Below are 8,222 nucleotides of genomic sequence, written 5' to 3'. Positions count from 1 at the left end.
GTCTTCACCGGCTGAGAGCGGTCATTCAAACTGGACCTTGATACAGACTGGAGGTTGCAATTGCCGCTGTCGCCCCCTGAGCAGTGACTGAGGGCGGGGAATGGACCCCGCGGATCACAAGCAGGATCCGAGGCACCCTGCAGCAAGGTCTTGGGGTGGCCGGACTGCAGCCCTGCAGAAGGGTAGGACGCAGAGGCAACGGAGGTCTGCTTTGCATGGGAAGAGCAGAGTGTGGGGGAGGGGGGGAAATCAGCCTACTGTATAGTTCTGGCAGTAAGGTAGCAAGGAGGTTCGGGTCTCTGCAGTGTACGGGGTGCCACTGCCTGACGGCTTCACAGCGCTGCAGGGTAGCGAATCTGGAGCTCCCGGTGCAAAAGTCCCAGAGGGAGAGAGGATGCAGTCAGGAAGTAAGTAGGTGATGGGGAGAAACGGGGCACCCAGGCGCAAAGAAGCGAGACGTGTGCCCTGCTACGTTCCCTCGGCAGCAATATTTCACTCTGCCAATCTCAGCCGCCTTTTGCCCCAGCCTTTTTCCCTGGGACAGAGGGCTCTGCGCAGGCGCCAGCAACCCAGGGTTCCCGGGCCGCACGCGGCACTGGAGCAGGTACCATGTGATCCCAGGGAGCGCCTCGTGCCCCAGTGACACACTTTTCCAGCAGCAGGCACGTTGAGCTCCGTGCGCCTGCGTAACGCTAAGCCTTTCGGGATTCGTAGTCCACTGGCAAAGTGGGCGGACTGCGTTTATTTCCTCTTTTCTGCCTTGCAAAAGCCTTAGCTGGGGCCGGGGAGGAGCTAAGAGCCGAATGGGGTGGGGTGCACTGAAAAGTCAGGGTGGCGTGTTTGGAAAGCCTGTATGGCAGAGGCATGTGAATTCCTGGGGAGGGACTGGCAAGCTTGGCTGTTCCCTGGGAGATAAAAGCTAACAGGCTCTTTCTGCAAACCTTGCAAACGTGAGGGCTTCACGTGATTGCAGGACTGACCTCGCCTTGAGGTTACTGGTGACACAGGGAGAGATGACAAGTAGGGGAGGGAGATATCCCCAGAGTCAGGAACTTAAGCTGAAATTTCTGCTGCAGGGCCAAGTTCTGAGACCAAAACGAAACGTGACCCTTTTTCTCTTCTACTCTCCTTAGGGAGAACACCCCTAGAGAAAGTTGTTGCTGCGGTGGGGATGAGGTTGTCCCTAGGGAGTCCCTGTTTGCTTGTATGACACCACCCCACTCATTCGAGGTGACTTTGGGGTGAGTCATTTCCCTTTGTCTGGGAAATAAAAAAGGCCAGGGAGGGGAACTTTATGGTGAAAGTGCTTTGAGGTCCTAAAGTAATGGGGCCAAAGGTGAGGCAGGGGTCTGGGAACAGAGTGACACCCCATCCCCCGAACCACCAGTGCTGGAATGCAGCACGAAGATCCCACCGAAGGGAACTCAGAAAGGAGCTTGAAGATCATCTTAACCCCTGCCCCTTTTCCTCACTATCCTTTCCTTGGTAAGAGGAAAATGAGGCCTAGAAGAAGTAGGTGGCTCATGGTGAGACATTCATTCTTAGTTCCCTAATGCCCACTCGAAACAGCAGGGAGATGGGCAGACATGCAAGGGAAATACTGACTAGGGGTTAGAAATAGCATCTCCCTTCAGAGCCCTGGTGAAAATGGGTCTCTCCTGCTCGAGGACTTGGACTGTGGGGAGAGATGGGGCCTCTTCTTCAAGCAGCCAAGTGAGCCTGAGCCACCTGCTGCTTCCCGCTAACTCCTCCTCAGTCCCAGTACGCTTCTCCGGAGGGTTTTTATTGTTGTTGTTTTTGTTTCTGTTTTTATTTTTCCTGCACAGGAAGCCCTTCCCCACTTGTTCACAGACAACTCCTAGGGCAGTGCTAGGGTTATGCCCAGAGACATGACAGTCACCAGAGAGGTAGAAAAAGGAGGAGTGTGGGCACTAAGGAAGGATGAACTTGGGTAGTGAGGAGACACACAAACTGAGAGAGGACAGTGAGGTTGACTGGGGGGAGGTTATTGAGTAGCTGGCTTGACCACTGACCCTCAGACTCCTGGGAGATGTGCTCCCTAAAATGGGCTCCATAGAATAGTCTAGGCTTAAGCTTTATCCCCCCCACCCCACCCCACCCCCGACAAGGAAAAGTGGGAGAGAGAAGACAGTGGGCTCTTCCCTGGCCTTCCCTGGTCCTCTGGCCCAGAGCTGGGAAGCTGTAGCCCAGAGAGCGTGGGAGGACCTGGGAGGGCCTAGGACAAACAAGGAAAGAGACTTTTCAGGAAAACTTGGTTCTGACCTCAGCCTTCTCCCCTCCCTCTCCTGCCGGGCTCTGGAGGGAATGCTGGGGAGGTGAGTGGCTCTGTCCAGTACTGCTTGCTGTCTATGCTCTTCCGGCTCTTCCTTACAGCCAGGGCCAGGGTTCAGGTATCTGCCAGGGCTGGATTCAAAATCAGGGCCCTTGGCATGACCTCTAGTGCCCCATCAGCCCCAGCACACTCCCCTTAGTTGTCCTGGACTCTCTCTGAGGCCCACAGCTCTGTTCTTTGTGCATTGATTCTGTCTACCCTGTTCTCCTTGTTGCTCTTTTTCCCTATAGGGAAAGGGCCAAGGGTCCATAATCTCTCCCTGAGTTTGCAGCCAGGGAAAGGAAAGAGGAAGCAGAGGCAGGGAGAGCCGAAATTCAGTCAGCCTAATTCTTGGCAAGGAGCTGGGTTGTTTTGCAGTCTGAGTGAGGTATGAAGGCGGAGGCTGGGAGGGAGGAACCAAAGAAGGGGGGGGGGGTTACCTCTGCTCCCTCCTTCCTCTGCAGCACTTCTTTAGGGGTCCCCTTTTTCTTTCCTGACAAAGAGGTAACTCTGGGATCTTCCTTCTACAATTGGAGGGAAGGATACAGAAGAATGAAGAGGCAGGACTCTTCTTTGGTTCCAGAATCTTCTAGTCTCTCCACCCTGTTCCTTCTACTGCCAGCAGCTACTGGCAGGACAGAGACCTATGGGACCCAGAGCCACCAAACGGATGGAGAAAAGTCTGAGAAGTCTGGCCTTTGGAGACCTGGCTGGAATCTAGCTTTGGCCTCTCTTCGACCTCAACCTTGACCTTAAGACAACAGGTGCAATTCAACACAGCCTCCCGCCTCTCCTGCCAGCTGGACATTCCAGTTCACTTCTATACACACACACACACACACACACACACACACACACAACTGTTCCTCCTACAGCTAATTTCAGCCCAAGAAGAAACTGGACTCTTCATAAACAGTGCTCAGTTTAGAACTGTGTAGAATGGATGCAAAGCCAAGAGCTGGCACAGCCTGGGCTCCATGTTACACACGCTCAGATTCCTCAGAGGCTGGGATTCTGGGGACTGACCTCACTCTTATAGGGCAGGGCTGGATCGTGTGTGTGTGTGTGTGTGTGTGTGTGTTTCCAAATATGTCTTCAAATTCTCCTGGATTTCTTCGGACAGCACAGATAAAGCAGAGGAAGAAACGAGATCAAGAGCTCTAAATTCTGGTCAGGATATACATAACAATTGTGTGAGTGAGAGGTTGGTGCGTGAGTATGTGTGAATGGTATGCGTGTGCATAGATGTATGTGTTCGGTCCAGGATCTATGCTCCTTGCCTGTGTGTTGTTCTGGGTAACAGGGCAACACCCTGGGCACATCCTGGGTGGCCTAAATCTTGGGCTGACTGTTTGACTGACTGACTGACTGAGGGTGGGTCCTTGCTGGAAACCAGGTCAGGCTTCAGTAGGTGCCTTCCCTTCCCCCTCACCAAGCAAACCATTGCCCAGGGGAGTAACCTCCCTGCCCAGGTGATGCAAACCTGGGTCAGAAACCCCGGGAATGCCCCAGAATCAGGGAAGAAGGCATGGGCCTGGGAGAGACTCATGCCTTGCCATTCTAGATTCTTTTCCTATTCTCTAAAGGGCCAGATGGCTTTCCTTTACCCACCCAAAGCACTGATGTCTTGGGGAGAATTTCGGGAACATGCCACAGGAGGGCCCAAGTCTGAGGGGCGATGGAGAAAGAAAGGGTGAGGCATGGTCCAGGGCTAAGTTCTATGGCTGTGCTTTTGCCTTCGATTCTACCCTCGCCTCACTACTCCTATCTCTGAGGAAAGGAACTAAGAAGCATGTATTAAGTACCAGCTGTATGCCAGGCTCTGGGCTAAGTGGTTTACATATATTAGCTCATTTAATATCCATAACAACACTGTGCTGCAGGCCTCATTCTTCTTTTAGAAATAGGGAGCTTGAGGTTTGTTTTTTTTTTTTTTTTTAATTTTATTTATTTATTTGACAGAGATCACAAGTAGGCAGAGAGGCAGGCAGAGAGAGAGAGGGGAGGAAGCAGGCTCCCTGCAGAGTGGACAGCCCGATGTGGGGCTCGATCCCAGGACTCTGGGACCATGACCTGAGCTGAAGGCAGCGGCTTTACCCACTGAGCCACCCAGGCGCCCCGGGAGCTTGAGGTTTTGAGATGTTTGTTGCCTTGCGGGGATGCAGCAAGAGGCTAGTCAATGGGTCTTGAAGCTGTTTTTTTTTTTGTTTTGTTTTGTTTTTTTTTAGATTTTATTTATTTATTTGACAGAGAGAGATCACAAGTAGGCAGAGAGGCAGGCAGAGAGAGAGAGGAGGAAGCAGGCTCCCTGCTGAGCAGAGAGCCCGACGCGGGACTCGATCCCAGGACCCTGAGATCATGACCTGAGCTGAAGGCAGCGGCTTAACCCACTGAGCCACCCAGGCGCCCTTGAAGCTGTTTTTGAAGTGAAGCACTAAAGATTGAGAAGATGTCACCTCAAAAAGTGATGGTATTCAAGGAGATTTTTGGACGGGCTAAAGCCCCCCCCCATCTCTCTCCCCCGTGACCACTGTCAACGTCACAGTGAAAACAGCAGCGTTGGGAATCTGACCCCAGGTCTGAGGGGACAACAATTTCCACTAGCAAGACTGTCTGTCCTGGAGAAAATGATCACTTCGATTGAAACACCAAAATGTGGGGCGCCTGGGTGGCTCAGTGGGTTAAAACCTCTGCCTTCTGCTCAAGTCATGATCTCAGGGTCCTGGGATCGAGTCCCGCATTGGGCTCTCTGCTCAGCAGGGAGCCTGCTTCCTCTATCTCTCTGCCTGCCTCTCTGCCTACTTGTGATCTGTCTGTCAAATAAATGGATAAATCTTTGAAAAGAAAAAAAAAAAAAAAAAGAAACACCAAAATGTCTGAGTAGCCGGCTTCTCCTGGTGTTTCCTAAGCAATAATGCTGCTTGGAAGGGTGGCACGTCAGCAAAAAGAGAGGCCTAAAGCACCTTCTGTCCCCACAAGAACCTCACCTTCCCAGGCCTATGTTTCCTCTTACCTTACCCTCCCTCCCCCACTTTCTCCTTATGTGGTTGTAAAGGGAGATGTGGGGGGCCAGGAGAGGGTTCGACAAACAGCAAACACATGTTCACAGAGACCGCTGCAGAGGTGAGTCATGGAAGGAGGCATCTGAACCTTCTTCTCCCTCTGACTTGGGGATCCACAGTTGGTAAGAAGGGGAAGGGGCAGGTAGGTCAGGACCCTTTAAAGCACCATGGTGCTTCCTTCAGAGGGTGTATTAAGAACGGATTGTTTCCTATAACTTCACATGGTGACAGATGGGAGCTATGCTTATCGTGGTGAGCATTTTGTTGTTGTTGTTGTTTTTAAGATTTTTATTTATTTATTTGAAAGCCAGTGAGAGAGAGAGAGAGAGAGACATCTTCAGAGTGGGGAAGGTCAGAGGGAGAAGCAGACTCCCTGCTCTGCAGGGACTGCTGGGACTCGATCCTGAGACTCCAGGATCATGACCTGAGCACAAGGCAATCATTTCACCAACTGAGCCATCCAGGTGCCTGTGGTGAACGTTTTGCAACATACATAAATGTTGAATCACTATGTTGTAAAAATAAATAAATAAATAAAAATAAAAATGTTTAATTAAAAAAATGAAAAAGAATGGATTCATTCAATGAGAGTAGGGAAGGCCCCCAAAGTTGTGCTCAGAGCCCTAAGGAAACAATATCCCACTGCCCCAGGTACCTGCTTGAGCAATGTGCACCTCTAAGTACAGCCCTTCTAAAGCCATTCACCATCCTAGGTCAATGCTTCTTCAGCAGATGTTTTGGGGAACTGGAAGGAGGGTCCCTTTTTCTGAACCCAGGATCCCACTCACATCACAGGATCCAGGAGGTGCCTGGACTATCCTTGGTAGTAGAAGACTAAGTCTCAGATCACCCTCTTTCTGGCGTGGGGTTCCTCCCCCTAGCTTGGGGGGCATCCAGCACATGCTATGCTGAGGCCATCCTGTTCAACCTTTGCTGTGCTGCTGCTGGAGCCTACTGATGGTTTTGTCTTTCAGGCCTGACAAAGGCCTGTTTTCTGTCCTTGAGCCTCTGTAGGACTGGGATGCAGGGGAATTTGTGTGGGGAGCGAAGGGGTATCTGTGTGCCTGCCTCTGTTCCCAACCTCTTACCACAAGCTCTAAGTCAAACCTTCTCCTTATCTCCATTCCTTGGGTCTCTGCAGATGTCCTTGTAGCTGCCTGGGGAGGCCAGGGGCTTATGACAGTCCTCGTGAGCAGGATGGACCTCAGAGGAGCCATGGCCTGGGCAGACGTTAGTTAGGGACTGTGTGGAGCTTCTGGGAGGCTTACATAAACACTGGCTGGGATGAGGAGGGAAAGGAGGGGTGCAGTGGCCTGCCCAGGAAAAAAAAAAAAAAAGGCAGCCCCCGCCCCTCCAGCTCAGCCTGCATGGAAAGAAGGAAAGAAGCTCATTTTTTCCCTCCTCCCATCCCTCTCCCCTGGTCTGCAGCTGTGAGTTGGGCCGGAAAGACTGCAGTATCTTGGGGGAGGGGGGGTAGGCAAAGGAAGGAGAGAGAGGATGCGACTTCACAAATTTGGGATCCCCCCCTTCTTCTAAACTGGGGGGGGGGGGTAAGATGGAGAAGTAATTTGCCAAAGAGATTTTCAATGCCACAGGAAGGAGCTTTGGCTCATTAGAATGCACAGTTTGCACCCTGAAAAAAAAAATCTGTGCTGGTTGCAAAAATGCAGACGTGTGTAGGGGACCAGCAGAGATTTAAAAAAAAAAAAAAGAAAGAAAGAAAGAAAAAAAAAAACGCTAGCTCTGCAATGCAGGATCTGCGAAGTTTTGGTGCGATGAGGAAATGTGGGTCGTGCTCATTTTGTTTGCTTGTTCCTGCTAACCTACTGTCCGCCTGACTCCAGCACGGTCTCACATCCCAGCAAGAGGCACTGTTGCTCAGAAACAGGGTCATGGGCGGGGTTGGGGGGGGTGGCCAGAGCAGAGGGCTGCATTGGGGGTCTGGGGTTAGGGTGCTGAGAGATAGACTCTTCTGGGGCTGGGAGGGCCAGGTGGATGGGAGGGGCACTTTCATGCCGGATAGAGCCTAAGCTTGTCTTTCACACTAGTGTTTGTTCTCCAGCTGGACTGGGGTACTAGTGTGAATTTCCTCCAGATCCCCCCACCCCCCACCCCGCCCTCAGCTCCTCCCTATCCCCAACTGGCAGAGGGACTTTCCTTTTCCTATCCACTGCCACAGAAAGAACTCTGGTTTCTTGTCCCTGACCCCACAAATCCTTTAACTCTCCTTGTTCTAATCCTGGAATGGGCACTTGCTGCCTTTCTGTGTGGCATCCTCCTTCCTAGAAAGAGGGGACGAGGCAGCCTGATCTGGGGAGCCCAGGCTGCAGGGAAACCAAGTCTTGGCTTCAGGCTGACTTTGGCTCATCAACTCCTGTCCAGGGCTAGGGGCGGCCACTCTGCTCTTGGCTTGGGAAAGCCCTTTGTTCCTATGGAGCCTGGGGCTGTGGGCCGCTGTGTGAACGCCACTGGGTTGCCTGGGGGGGAGACTACCCTGCAGAAACCATGTTTCTTTCCTGGGTATTTGTTCTCCCTGAGGTTCAGGAGAGACAAAAGGAGACAGTAGGAGGATAAAGACCCTGGAGATAGGGAGAAGGAAGCCTAAGTGCCCTTTCGCTCCTTCCCCATCTTCCCCCCTGTTTCTCTGGTCCTGAGAGGACAGGGCCCAGTGTGTTTGTGCCGGCCGAGGCTCACGCGGGCTGCCCGGGTCACATGGCCTGGGCATGTGCAGCCTGCTCCATTTCTACCACAACAACTCGCTCATAAACAGCCGGGCTGCTGCGGCGGTGGTGGCGGAGACATGTGCAAGCGAGGGGGTGGGGCACGTG

Source organism: Mustela putorius, unplaced genomic scaffold (assembly GCF_011764305.1).
Source record: "Mustela putorius furo isolate JIRA1106 unplaced genomic scaffold, ASM1176430v1.1 tig00003962_pilon_pilon_pilon, whole genome shotgun sequence".
NCBI classification, from domain to species: domain Eukaryota; kingdom Metazoa; phylum Chordata; class Mammalia; order Carnivora; family Mustelidae; genus Mustela; species Mustela putorius.
This window is presented reverse-complemented; position numbering follows the sequence as displayed.